Here is a 15,792-nt window from a genome sequence, read left to right on the forward strand (position 1 = left end):
ATGTTAGAAGCTAGATTTGTTAACCTCAACCCCGTAATGCAGCATATGTTCCTTACACTAAGTGATATGGAAGAAGGAGAAAAGAAAGATTTTGTCCTAGAAACCCTTCTTAAAGAATTTGGTGATGTAGCAAGAGAAGCTAGAAAAGTCTTTACTAAATACAATATGCTTGGCTCTTATACAAACTTTGCTAGCACCCTTGAAAAGATGGAAAAAGATAGACAAAAGTACACTAATAAAGTTAAATATGAGGGGGATATTAAAACATCAATACCTTGCAAGCTCTTGGGAATGTGCGAGGCACTAGAAAAGAATTTTGATTGGATTGTTCCTGAAGATTTGTTTGATGAGAGTAGCAAGCCTAAGGGTAATGAAAAGGGAACCTCTGAAACTTACATAGATAAGATACAATGCATAGTTGAGAAAACTCCACACCCCGCTGTTGGTGCACCATCTCTTGATAATACTTGATACACACTTTCTGCGCCTAGCTGAAAGGCGTTAAAGAAAAGCGCTTATGGGAGACAACCCATGTTTTTTTTTACTACAGTACCTTTATTTTATATTTGAGTCTTGGAAGTTGTTACTACTATAGCAACCTCTCCTTATCTTAGTTTTGTGCATTGTTGTGCCAAGTAAAGTCGTTGATAGTAAGGTTCATACTAGATTTGGATTACTGCGCAGAAATAGATTTCTTTGCTGCCACGAATCTGGGCCTAATTCTCTGTAGGTAACTCAGAAAATTATGCCAATTTACGTGAGTGATCCTCAGATATGTACGCAATTTTCATTCAATTTGAGCATTTTCATTTGAGCAAGTCTGGTGCCTCAATAAAATTCGTCTTTACGAACTGTCCTGTTTTGACAGATTCTGCCTTTTATTTCGCATTGCCTGTTTTGCTATGCTTGATGGATTTTTCGATTCCATTGACTTTCAGTAGCTTTGTGCAATGTCCAGAAGTGTTAAGAATGATTGTGTCACCTCTGAACATGTAAATTTTGATTGTGCACTAACCCTCTAATGAGTTGTTTTGACTTTGGTGTGGAGGAAGTTTTCAAGGATCAAGAGAGGGAGATGATACAATATGATCAAGGAGAGTGAAAGCTCTAAGCTTGGGGATGCCCCGGTGGTTCACCCCTGCATATTTCAAGAAGACTCAAGCGTCTAAGCTTGGGGATGCCCAAGGCATCCCCTTCTTCATCGACAACATTATCAGGTTCCTCTAGTGAAACTATATTTTTATTCCATCACATCTTATGCACTTTGCTTGGAGCATCGGTTTGTTTTTGTTTTTGTTTTGTTTGAATAAAATGGATCCTAGCATTCTTTGTGTGGGAGAGAGACACGCTCCGCTGTTGCATATGGACAAGTATGTCCTTAGGCTTTACTCATAATATTCATGGCGAAAGAATCTTCTTCGTTAAATTGTTATATGGTTGGAATTGGAAAATGATACATGTAGTAATTGCTATAATGTATTGGATAATGTGATACTTGGCAATTGTTGTGCTCATGTTTAAGCTCTTGTATCATATACCTTGCACCCATTAATGCAGAAATACATAGAGCTTTCTAAAATTTGGTTTGCATAATTGGTCTCTCTAAGGTCTAGATAATTTCTAGTATTGAATTTGAACAACAAGGAAGACGGTGTAGAGTCTTATAATGTTTACAATATGTCTTTTATGTGAGTTTTGCTGCACCGCTTCATCCTTGTGTTTGTTTCAAATAAACCTTGCTAGCCTAAGCCTTGTATCGAGAGGGAATACTTCGCATGCATCCAAATCCTTGAGCCAACCACTATGCCATTTGTGTCCACCATACCTACCTACTACATGGTATTTCTCCACCATTCCAAAGTAAATTGCTTGAGTGCTACCTTTAAATTTCTATCCTCTACCTTTACAATATATAGCTCATGGGACAAATAGCCTAAAAACTATTGTGGTATTGAATATGTACTTATGCACTTTATCTCTTATTAAGTTGCTTGTTGTGCGATAACCATGTTCCTGGGGACGCCATCAACTACTCTTTGTTGAATATCATGTGAGTTGCTATGCATGTTCGTCTTGTCTGAAGTAAGGGAGATTTACCACTAAAATGGTTAGAGCATGCATAATGTTAGAGAAGAACATTGGGCCGCTAACTAAAGCCATGATCCATGGTGGAAGTTTCAGTTTTGGACAAATATCCTCAATCTCGTATGAGAAAATTAATTGTTGCTACATGTGATACGTCTCCGACGTATCGATAATTTCTTATGTTCCATGCCACATTATTGATGATATCTACATGTTTTATGCATACTTTATGTCATATTTATGCATTTTCCGGCACTAACCTATTAACAAGATGCCGAAGAGCCAGTTGCTGTTTTCTGCTGTTTTTGGTTCAGAAATCCTAGTAAGGAAATATTCTCGGAATTGGACGAAATCAACGCCCAGGGGCCTATTTTACCACGAAGCTTCCAGACGACCGAAGAGGAGACGAAGTGGGGCCACGAGGTGGCCAGACAACAGGGCGGCGCGGCCCAGGTCTTGGCCGCGCGGCCCTGGCGTCTGGGCCCCTCGTGACGCCCCCTGACCTGCCCTTCCGCCTACAAATAGTCTTCGTCGCGAAACCCCCAGTACCGAGAGCTACGATACGGAAAACCTTCCAGAGACGCCGCCGCCGCCAATCCCATCTCGGGGGATTCAGGAGATCGCCTCCGGCACCCTGCCGGAGAGGGGAATCATCTCCCGGAGGACTCTACACCGCCATGGTCGCCTCCGGAGTGATGAGTGAGTAGTTCACCCCTGGACTATGGGTCCATAGCAGTAGCTAGATGGTTGTCTTCTCCTTATGTGCTTCATTGTCGGATCTTGTGAGCTGCCTAACATGATCAAGATCATCTATCTGTAATGCTATATGTTGTGTTTGATGGGATCCGATGGATAGAGAATACTATGTTATGTTGATTATCAATCTATGTGTTGTTTATGATCTTGCATGCTCTCCGTTATTAGTAGAGGCTCTGGCCAAGTTTTTACTCTTAACTCCAAGAGGGAGTATTTATGCTCGATAGTGGGTTCATGCCTCCGTGAATCTGGGGGAGTGACAGAAACCTCTAAGGTTATGGATGTGCTGTTGCCACTAGGGATAAAACATTGATGCTATGTCCGAGGATGTAGTTATTGATTACATTACGCACCATACTTAATGCAATTGTCTGTTGTTTGCAACTTAATACTGGAAGGGGTTCGGATGATAACCTGAAGGTGGACTTTTTAGGCATAGATGCATGCTGGATAGCGGTCTATGTACTTTGTCGTAATGCCCAATTAAATCTCACAATACTCATCATATCATGTATGTGCATGGTCGTGCCCTCTCTATTTGTCAATTGCCCAACTGTAATTTGTTCACCCAACATGCTATTTATCTTATGGGAGAGACACCTCTAGTGAACTGTGGACCCCGGTCCATTCTTTTACATCAAATACAATATACTGCAATACTTGTTCTACTGTTCTCTGCAAACAATCATCATCCACACTATACATCTAATCCTTTGTTACAGCAAGCCGGTGAAATTGACAACCTCACTGTTTCTTTGGGGCAAAGTACTTTGGTTGTGTTGTGCAGGTTCCACGTTGGCGCCGGAATCCCTGGTGTTGCGCCGCACTACATCTCACCGCCATCAACCTTCAACGTGCTTCTTGGCTCCTACTGGTTCGATAAACCTTGGTTTCTTACTGAGGGAAAACTTGCCGCTGTACGCATCACACCTTCCTCTTGGGGTTCCCAACGGACGCGTGATGTACGCGTATCAAGCTCTTTTTCTGGCGCCGTTGCCGGGGAGATCAAGACACGCTGCAAGGGGAGTCTCCAAATCCCAATCTCTTTACTTTGTTTTTGTCTTGCTTTATTTTATTTACTACTTTGTTTGCTGCACTAAATCAAAATACAAAAAAAATTAGTTGCTAGTTTTACTTTATTTGCTATCTTGTTTGCTGTATTAAAAACACAAAAAAAATTAGTTACTTGCATTTGCTTTACTTATTTCAACATGTTTCCTTTTAATTTCACTGTAAAAGATATACCGGTGGGACAAGGGTCTATAATTGGAAGAGATAATATAGAAGAATTTTTCACCCATGTTAGTATGCATGAAGACCTTAAAGATATACCCCTTGCAAAAGCTGTCCCTACTTATGAAGATGCCTCTGTTTGTTTGGTACGCATGATGGAAGCTAGATTTATTAGTCTCAACCCCATGATACAACACATGTTTCTTACACTTTCTGATATGGAGAGGGGAGAGAAGAGAGATTTTGTTCTAAAGGTCTTAGTGCGAGAATTTGCGGATATAGCTAAAGAAGCTAGAAAAGTTTTTAGTAAGCATGATAGGCTTGGCATGATCACCGATTTTAAAAGAACACTTGAAAAGATGGATATGGATAGAATTAAGTATACTAATAATGTTAATAATGGTGGGGAGATTAAAGCACCAATACCATGTAAGCTCCTAGCAATGCATGAGGCACTAGAAAATAACTATGCTTGGCTTGTTCCTGAAAATTTGTTTGATGAGAGTAGCAAGCCCAAGACTAATGAAAAGGGAGCCACTGAAACTTATGTATCCAATATACTATGCATGGTTGAGAAAACTCCACACCCCGCTGTAGATGTTCCATCTTTCGATAATACTTGATATACACTTTCTGCGCCTAGCTGAAAGGCGTTAAAGAAAAGCGCTTATGGGAGACAACCCATGTTTTTTACTACAGTACTTTTATTTTATATTTGAGTCTTGGAAGTTGTTACTACTGTAGCAACCTCTCCTTATCTTAGTTTTGTGCATTGTTGTGCCAAGTAAAGTCGTTGATACTAACGTTCATACTAGATTTGGATTACTGCGCAGAAACAGATTTCTTTGCTATCACGAATCTGGGACTAATTCTCTGTAGGCAACTCAGAAAATTATGCCAATTTACGTGAGTGATCCTCAGATATGTACGCAACTTTTATTCAATTTGAGCATTTTCATTTGAGCAAGTCTGGTGCCTCAATAAAATTCATCTTTACGAACTGTTCTGTTTTGACAGATTCTGCCTTTTATTTCGCATTGCCTGTTTTGCTATGCTTGATGGATTTTTCGATACCATTGACTTTCAGTAGCTTTGTGCAATGTCCAGAAGTATTAAGAATGATATGTCACCTCTGAACATGTTAATTTTTATTGTGCACTAACCGTCTAATGAGTTGTTTTGAGTTTGGTGTGGAGGAAGTTTTCAAGGATCAAGAGAGGGAGATGATACAATATGATCAAGGAGAGTGAAAGCTCTAAGCTTGGGGATGCCCCGGTGGTTCACCCCTGCATATATCAAGAAGACTCAAGCGTCTAAGCTTGGGGATGTCCAAGGCATCCCCTTCTTCATCGACAACATTATCAGGTTCCTCCCCTGAAACTATATTTTTATTCCATCACATCTTATGTACTTTGCTTGGAGCGTCGGTTTGTTTTTGTTTTTGTTTTGTTTGAATAAAATGGATCCTAGCATTCTTTGTGTGGGAGAGAGACACGCTCCGCTGTTGCATATGGACAAATATGTCCTTAGGCTTTACTCATAGTATTCATGGCGAAGTTTCTTCTTCGTTAAATTGTTATATGGTTGGAATTGGAAAATGATACATGTAGTAATTGCTATAATGTCTTGGATAATGTGATACTTGGCAATTGTTGTGCTCATGTTTAAGCTCTTGCATCATATACTTTGCACCCATTAATGAAGAAATACATAGAGCATGCTAAAATTTGGTTTGCATAATTGGTCTCTCTAAGGTCTAGATAATTTCTAGTATTGAGTTTGAACAACAAGGAAGACGGTGTAGAGTCTTATAATGTTTACAATATGTCTTTTATGTGAGTTTTGCTGCACCGGTTCATCCTTGTGTTTGTTTCAAATAACCTTGCTAGCCTAAACCTTGTATCGAGAGGGAATACTTCTCATGCATCCAAATCCTTGAGCCAACCACTATGCCATTTGTGTCCACCATACCTACCTACTACATGGTATTTCTCCGCCATTCCAAAGTAAATTGCTTGAGTGCTACCTTTAAATTTCTATCCTTTACCCTTGCAATATATAGCTCATGGGACAAATAGCCTAAAAACTATTGTGGTATTGAATATGTACTTATGCACTTTATCTCTTATTAAGTTGCTTGTTGTGCGATAACCATGTTCCTGGGGACGCCATCAACTACTCTTTGTTGAATATCATGTGAGTTGCTATGCATGTTCGTCTTGTCTGAAGTAAGGGAGATTTACCGCTAAAATGGTTAGAGCATTGCATAATGTTAGAGAAGAACATTGGGCCGCTAACTAAAGCCATGATCCATGGTGGAAGTTTCAGTTTTGGACAAATATCCTCAATCTCATATAAGAAAATTAATTGTTGCTACATGCTTATGCATATAAGAGGAGTCCATTATCTGTTGTCTATGTTGTCCCGGTATGGATGTCTAAGTTGAGAATAATCAATAGCGAGAAATCCGATGCGAGCTTTCTCCTTAGACCTTTGTACATGCGGCATAGAGGTACCCCTTTGTGCCACTTGGTTAAAACATGTGCATTGCGATGATAATCCAGGTAATCCGAGCTAATTAGGACAAGGTGCGGGCACTATTAGTATACTATGCATGAGGCTTGCAACTTGTAAGATATAATTTACATAACACATATGCTTTATTACTACCGTTGACAAAATTGTTTCTTGTTTTCAAAATCAAAGCTCTAGCACAAATATAGCAATCGATGATTTCCTCTTTGAAGGACCTTTCTTTTACATTTATGTTGAGTCAGTTCACCTATCTCTCTCCACCTCAAAAATCAAACACTTGTGTGAACTGTGCATTGATTCCTACATACTTGCATATTGCACTTGTTATATTACTTTACATTGACAATATCCATGAGATATACATGTTATAAGTTGAAAGCAACCGCTGAAACTTCATCTTCCTTTGTGTTGCTTCAATACCGCTACTATGAATTATTGCTTTATGAGTTAACTCTTATGCAAGACTTATTGATGCTTGTCTTGAAGTACTATTCATGAAAAGTCTTTGCTATATGATTCATTTGTTTACTCATGTCATTTACATTGTTTGGATCGCTGCATTCACTACATATGCTTACAATAGTATGATCAAGGTTATGATGGCATGTCACTCCAGAAATTATCTTTGTTATCGTTTACCGCTTCGGGACGAGCGTAAAACTAAGCTTGGGGATGCTGATACGTCTCCGACGTATCGATAATTTCTTATGTTCCATGCCACATTATTGATGATATCTACATGTTTTTATGCATACTTTATGTCATATTTATGCATTTTCCGGCACTAACCTATTAACAAGATGCCGAAGAGCCAGTTGTTGTTTTCTGCTGTTTTTGGTTTCGGAAATCCTAGTAAGGAAATATTCTCGGAATTGGACGAAATCAACGCCCAGGGGCCTATTTTACCACGAAGCTTCCAGAAGACCGAAGAGGAGACGAAGTGGGGCCACGAGGTGGCCAGACAACAGGGCGGCGCGGCCCAGGTCTTGGCCGCGCGGCCCTGGCGTCTGGGCCCCTCGTGACGCCCCCTGACCTGCCCTTCCGCCTACAAATAGTCTTCGTCGCGAAACCCCCAGTACCGAGAGCCACGATACGGAAAACCTTCCAGAGACGCCGCCGCCGCCAATCCCATCTCGGGGGATTCAGAAGATCGCCTCCGGCACCCTGCCGGAGAGGGGAATCATCTCCCGGAGGACTCTACACCGCCATGGTCGCCTCCGGAGTGATGAGTGAGTAGTTCACCCCTGGACTATGGTTCCATAGCAGTAGCTAGATGGTTTTCTTCTCCTTATGTGCTTCATTGTCGGATCTTGTGAGCTGCCTAACATGATCAAGATCATCTATCTGTAATGCTATATGTTGTGTTTGTTGGGATCCGATGGATAGAGAATACTATGTTATGTTGATTATCAATCTATGTGTTGTTTATGATCTTGCATGCTCTCCGTTATTAGTAGAGGCTCTGGCCAAGTTTTTACTCTTAACTCCAAGAGGGAGTATTTATGCTCGATAGTGGGTTCATGCCTCCGTGAATCTGGGGGAGTGACAGAAACCTCTAAGGTTATGGATGTGCTGTTGCCACTAGGGATAAAACATTGATGCTATGTCCGAGGATGTAGTTATTGATTACATTACGCACCATACTTAATGCAATTGTCTGTTGTTTGCAACTTAATACTGGAAGGGGTTCGGATGATAACCTGAAGGTGGACTTTTTAGGCATAGATGCATGCTGGATACCGGTCTATGTACTTTGTCGTAATGCCCAATTAAATCTCACAATACTCATCATATCATGTATGTGCATGGTCATGCCCTCTCTATTTGTCAATTGCCCAACTGTAATTTGTTCACCCAACATGCTATTTACCTTATGGGAGAGACACCTCTAGTGAACTATGGACCCCGGTCCATTCTTTTACATCGAATACAATCTACTGCAATACTTGTTCTACTGTTCTCTGCAAACAATCATCATCCACACTATACATCTAATCCTTTGTTACAGCAAGCCGGTGAGATTGACAACCTCACTGTTTCGTTGGGGCAAAGTACTTTGGTTGTGTTGTGCAGGTTCCACGTTGGCGCCAGAATCCCTGGTGTTGCGCCGCACTACATCTCGCCGCCATCAACCTTCAACGTGCTTCTTGGCTCCTACTGGTTCGATAAACCTTGGTTTCTTACTGAGGGAAAACTTGCCGCTGTACGCATCACACCTTCCTCTTGGGGTTCCCAACGGACGCGTGATGTACGCGTATCAACATGCTTATGCATAAAAGAGGAGTCCATTATCTGTTGTCTATGTTGTCCCGGTATGGATGTCTAAGTTGAGAATAATCAATAGCGAGAAATCCAATGCGAGCTTTCTCCTTAGACCTTTGTACAGGCGGCATAGAGGTACCCCTTTGTGCCACTTGGTTAAAACATGTGCATTGCGATGATAATCCAGGTAATCCGAGCTAATTAGGACAAGGTGCGGGCACTATTAGTATACTATGCATGAGGCTTGCAACTTGTAGGATATAATTTACATAACACATATGCTTTATTACTACCGTTGACAAAATTGTTTTTGTTTTCAAAATCAAAGCTCTAGCACAAATATAGCAATCGATGATTTCCTCTTTGAAGGACCTTTCTTTTACATTTATGTTGAGTCAGTTCACCTATCTCTCTCCACCTCAAGAATCAAACACTTGTGTGAACTGTGCATTGATTCCTACATACTTGCATATTGCACTTGTTATATTACTTTACATTGACAATATCCATGAGATATACATGTTATAAGTTGAAAGCAACCGCTGAAACTTCATCTTCCTTTGTGTTGCTTCAATACCGCTACTATGAATTATTGCTTTATGAGTTAACTCTTATGCAAGACTTATTGATGCTTGTCTTGAAGTACTATTCATGAAAAGTCTTTGCTATATGATTCATTTGTTTACTCATGTCATTTACATTGTTTGGATCGCTGCATTCACTACATATGCTTACAATAGTATGATCAAGGTTATGATGGCATGTCACTCCAGAAATTATCTTTGTTATCGTTTACCTGCTCGGGACGAGCAGAAACTAAGCTTGGGGATGCTGATACGTCTCCGACGTATCGATAATTTCTTATGTTCCATGCCACATTATTGATGATATCTACATGTTTTTATGCATACTTTATGTCATATTTATGCATTTTCCGGCACTAACCTATTAACAAGATGCCGAAGAGCCAGTTGTTGTTTTCTGCTGTTTTTGGTTTCGGAAATCCTAGTAAGGAAATATTCTCGGAATTGGACGAAATCAACGCCCAGGGGCCTATTTTACCACGAAGCTTCCAGAAGACCGAAGAGGAGACGAAGTGGGGCCACGAGGTGGCCAGACAACAGGGCGGCGCGGCCCAGGTCTTGGCCGCGCGGCCCTGGCGTCTGGGCCCCTCGTGACGCCCCCTGACCTGCCCTTCCGCCTACAAATAGTCTTCGTCGCGAAACCCCCAGTACCGAGAGCCACGATACGGAAAACCTTCCAGAGACGCCGCCGCCGCCAATCCCATCTCGGGGGATTCAGAAGATCGCCTCCGGCACCCTGCCGGAGAGGGGAATCATCTCCCGGAGGACTCTACACCGCCATGGTCGCCTCCGGAGTGATGAGTGAGTAGTTCACCCCTGGACTATGGTTCCATAGCAGTAGCTAGATGGTTTTCTTCTCCTTATGTGCTTCATTGTCGGATCTTGTGAGCTGCCTAACATGATCAAGATCATCTATCTGTAATGCTATATGTTGTGTTTGTTGGGATCCGATGGATAGAGAATACTATGTTATGTTGATTATCAATCTATGTGTTGTTTATGATCTTGCATGCTCTCCGTTATTAGTAGAGGCTCTGGCCAAGTTTTTACTCTTAACTCCAAGAGGGAGTATTTATGCTCGATAGTGGGTTCATGCCTCCGTGAATCTGGGGGAGTGACAGAAACCTCTAAGGTTATGGATGTGCTGTTGCCACTAGGGATAAAACATTGATGCTATGTCCGAGGATGTAGTTATTGATTACATTACGCACCATACTTAATGCAATTGTCTGTTGTTTGCAACTTAATACTGGAAGGGGTTCGGATGATAACCTGAAGGTGGACTTTTTAGGCATAGATGCATGCTGGATACCGGTCTATGTACTTTGTCGTAATGCCCAATTAAATCTCACAATACTCATCATATCATGTATGTGCATGGTCATGCCCTCTCTATTTGTCAATTGCCCAACTGTAATTTGTTCACCCAACATGCTATTTACCTTATGGGAGAGACACCTCTAGTGAACTATGGACCCCGGTCCATTCTTTTACATCGAATACAATCCCATCGCAATACTTGTTCTACTGTTCTCTGCAAACAATCATCATCCACACTATACATCTAATCCTTTGTTACTGACAAGCCGGTGAGATTGACAACCTCACTGTTTCGTTGGGGCAAAGTACTTTGGTTGTGTTGTGCAGGTTCCACGTTGGCGCCAGAATCCCTGGTGTTGCGCCGCACTACATCTCGCCGCCATCAACCTTCAACGTGCTTCTTGGCTCCTACTGGTTCGATAAACCTTGGTTTCTTACTGAGGGAAAACTTGCCGCTGTACGCATCACACCTTCCTCTTGGGGTTCCCAACGGACGCGTGATGTACGCGTATCAACATGCTTATGCATAAAAGAGGAGTCCATTATCTGTTGTCTATGTTGTCCCGGTATGGATGTCTAAGTTGAGAATAATCAATAGCGAGAAATCCAATGCGAGCTTTCTCCTTAGACCTTTGTACAGGCGGCATAGAGGTACCCCTTTGTGCCACTTGGTTAAAACATGTGCATTGCGATGATAATCCAGGTAATCCGAGCTAATTAGGACAAGGTGCGGGCACTATTAGTATACTATGCATGAGGCTTGCAACTTGTAGGATATAATTTACATAACACATATGCTTTATTACTACCGTTGACAAAATTGTTTTTGTTTTCAAAATCAAAGCTCTAGCACATATATAGCAATCAATGCTTCCCTCTGCGAAGGGCCTTTCTTTTACTTTTATGTTGAGTCAGTTCACCTATTTCTCTCCATCTCAAGAAGCAAACACTTGTGTGAACTGTGCATTGATTCCTACATACTTGCATATTGCACTTGTTATATTACTCTATGTTGACAATATCCATGAGATACACATGTTACAAGTTGAAAGCAACCGCTGAAACTTAATCTTCCTTTGTGTTGCTTCAATGCCTCTACAATGAATTATTGCTTTATGAGTTAACTCTTATGCGAGACTTATGGATGCTTGTCTTGAAGTACTATTCATGAAAAGTCTTTGCTATATGATTCATTTGTTTACTCATGTCATTTACCATTGTTTTGATCGCTGCATTCATTACATATGCTTACAATAGTATGATCAAGGTTATGATGGCATGTCACTCCAGAAATTATCTTTGTTATCGTTTACCTACTCGGGACGAGCAGAAACTAAGCTTGGGGATGCTGATACGTCTCCGACGTATCGATAATTTCTTATGTCCCATGCCACATTATTGATGATATCTACATGTTTTATGCATACTTTATGTCATATTTATGCATTTTCCGGCACTAACCTATTAACGAGATGCCGAAGAGCCAGTTGCTGTTTTCTGCTGTTTTTGGTTTCAGAAATCCTAATAAGGAAATATTCTAGGAATTGGACGAAATCAACGCCCAGGGGCCTATTTTCACACGAAGCTTCCAGAAGACCGAAGGGAAGATGAAGTGGGGCCACGGGGCGCCGCCACACTAGGGCGGCGCGGCCCAAGGGGGGCCCGCGTGGCCCTAGCGTGTGGGGCCCCCGTGACGCCCCCTGACCTGCCCTTCCGCCTACATATAGTCTTCGTCGCGAAACCCCCAATACCGAGAGCCACGATACGGAAAACCTTCCAGAGATGCCGCCGCCGCCAATCCCATCTTGGGGGATTCAGGAGATCGCCTCCGGCACCCTGCCGGAGAGGAGAATCATCTCCCGGAGGACTCTACACCGCCATGGTCACCTCCGGAGTGATGAGTGAGTAGTTCACCCCTGGACTATGGTTCCATAGCAGTAGCTAGATGGTTTTCTTCTCCTTATGTGCTTCATTGTCGGATCTTGTGAGCTGCCTAACATGATCAAGATCATCTATCTGTAATGCTATATGTTGTGTTTGTTGGGATCCGATGGATAGAGAATACTATGTTATGTTGATTATCAATCTATGTGTTGTTTATGATCTTGCATGCTCTCCGTTATTAGTAGAGGCTCTGGCCAAGTTTTTACTCTTAACTCCAAGAGGGAGTATTTATGCTCGATAGTGGGTTCATGCCTCCATTAAATGCAGGACGATGTGAGAAAGTTTTAAGGTTGTGGATGTGCTGTTGCCACTAGGGATAAAACATTGATGCTATGTCCGAGGATGTAGTTATTGATTACATTACGCACCATACTTAATGCAATTGTCTGTTGTTTTCAACTTAATACTGGAAGGGGTCCGGATGATAACCTGAAGGTGGACTTTTTAGGCATAGATGCATGCTGGATAGCGGTCTATGTACTTTGTCGTAATGCCCAATTAAATCTCACAATACTCATCATATCATGTATGTGCATTGTCATGCCCTCTCTATTTGTCAATTGCCCAACTGTAATTTGTTCACCCAACATGCTTATTCTTATGGGAGAGACACCACTAGTGAACTGTGGACCCCGGTCCATTCTTTTACATCGAATACAATCTACTGCAATACTCGTTCTACTGTTCTCTGCAAACATCATCATCCACACTATACATCTAATCCTTTGTTACAGCAAGCCGGTGAGATTGACAACCTCACTGTTTCGTTGGGACAAAGTACTTTGGTTGTGTTGTGCAGGTTCCACGTTGGTGCCGGAATCCCTGGTGTTGCGCCGCACTACATCTCGCCGCCATCAACCTTCAACGTGCTTCTTGGCTCCTACTGGTTCCATAAACCTTGGTTTCTTACTGAGGGAAAACTTGCCGCTGTACGCATCACACCTTCCAATTGGGGTTCCCAATGGTCGCGTGCTGTACGCGTGTCACATGGTTATCGCACAACAATCAACTTAATAAGAGATAAAGTGCATAAGTACATATTCAATACCACAATAGTTTTTAAGCTATTTGTCCCATGAGCTATATATTGCAAAGGTAAAGGATAGAAATTTTAAAGGTAGCACTCAAGCAATTTACTTTGGATTGGTGGAGAAATACCATGTATTAGGTAGGTATGGTGGACACAAATGGCATAGTGGTTGACTCAAGGATTTGGATGCATGAGAAGTATTCCCTCTCGATACAAGGCTTAGGCTAGCAAGGTTTATTTGAAACAAACACAAGGATGTAGCGGTGCAGCAAAACTCACATAAAAGACATATTGTAAACATTATAAGACTCTACACCGTCTTCCTTGTTGTTCAAACTCAATACTAGAAATTATCTAGACCTTAGAGAGACCAATTATGCAAACCAAATTTTAGCAAGCTCTATGTATTTCTTCATTAATAGGTGCAAAGTATATGATGCAAGAGCTTAAACATGAGCACAAAAATTGCCAAGTATCACATTATCCAAGATATTTTAGAATTACTACATGTAGCATTTCCCGTTTCCAACAATTAACGAAGCAGTTTCAACCTTCGCCATGAAAATTAAAAGCTAAGAACACATGTGTTCATATGAACCAGCGGAGCGTGTCCCTCTCCCACACAAGCATTTATTCAAACAAAAACAAAAACAAACAGACGCTCCAAATAAAGTACATAAGATGTGGCCGAATAAAAATATAGTTTCAAGAGAAGGAACCAGATAATGTTGTCGATGAAGAAGGGGATGCCTTGGGCATCCCCAAGCTTAGACGCTTGAGTCTTCTTGAAATATGCAGGGATGAACCACCGGGGCATCCCCAAGCTTAGAGCTTTCACTCTTCTTGATCATATTGTATCACCCTCCTCTCTTGACCCTTGAAAACTTCCTCCACACCAAACTCGAAACAAACTCATTAGAGGGTTAGTGCATAATCAAAAATTCACATGTTCAGAGGTGACACAATCATTCTTAACACTTCTGGACATTGCCCAAAGCTTCTGGAAGTTAATGGAACAAAGAAATCCATCCGACATAGCAAAAGAAGCAATGCGAAATAAAATGCAGAATCTGTCAAAACAGAACAGTCAGTAAAGACGAATTTTAAAGAGGCACCAGTCTTGCTCAAATGAAAATTCTCAAATTGAATGAAAGTTGCGTACATATCTGAGGATCACTCACGTAAATTGGCATAATTTTCTGAGTTACCTACAGAGAATTAGGCCCAGATTCGTGACAGCAAGAAATCTGTTTCTGTGCAGTAATCCAAATCTAGTATGAACCTTACTATCAAAGACTTTACTTGGCACAACAATGCAATAAAATAATATAAGGAGAGGTTGCTACAGTAGTAACAACTTCCAAAACACAAATATAAAACAAAATTACTGTAGTAAAATAAACACACGGGTTATCTCCCAAGAAGTTCTTTCTTTATAGCCATTAAGATGAGCTCAGCAGTTTTAATGATGCACTCGCAAGAAATAGTATTTGAAGCAAAAGAGAGCATCAAGAGGCAAATTCAAAACACATTTAAGTCTAACATGCTTCCTATGAAAAGAAATCTTGTAAATAAACAAGTTCAAGAAGCATAATGCAACAAGCATAGAAAGATAAAACAAGTGTAGCTTCAAAAATTTCAGCACATAGAGAGGTGTTTTAGTAACATGAAAATTTCTACAACCATATTTTCCTCCCTCATAATAATATCCAGTTGCATCATGAGCAAATTCAACAATATAACTATCAAATGAAACATTCTTATCATGAGCTATATGCATAAAATTATTACTCTCCACATAAGCATAATCAATTTTAGTAGTTGTAGTGGGAGCAAATTCAACAAAGTAGCTATCATTATTATTCTCATCATCAAATATAGGAGGCATATTGTAATCATAATCAAATTTATCCTCCATAACAGGTGGTACCAAAAGACTACTATCATTATAATCATCATAAATAGGAGGCAAAGTATCATCAAAGAAAATTTTCTCCTCAATGCTTGGGGGACTAAAAAGATCATGCTCATCAAAACCAGCTT

Source organism: Lolium perenne, chromosome 7 (assembly GCF_019359855.2).
Source record: "Lolium perenne isolate Kyuss_39 chromosome 7, Kyuss_2.0, whole genome shotgun sequence".
Lineage (NCBI taxonomy): Eukaryota > Viridiplantae > Streptophyta > Magnoliopsida > Poales > Poaceae > Lolium > Lolium perenne.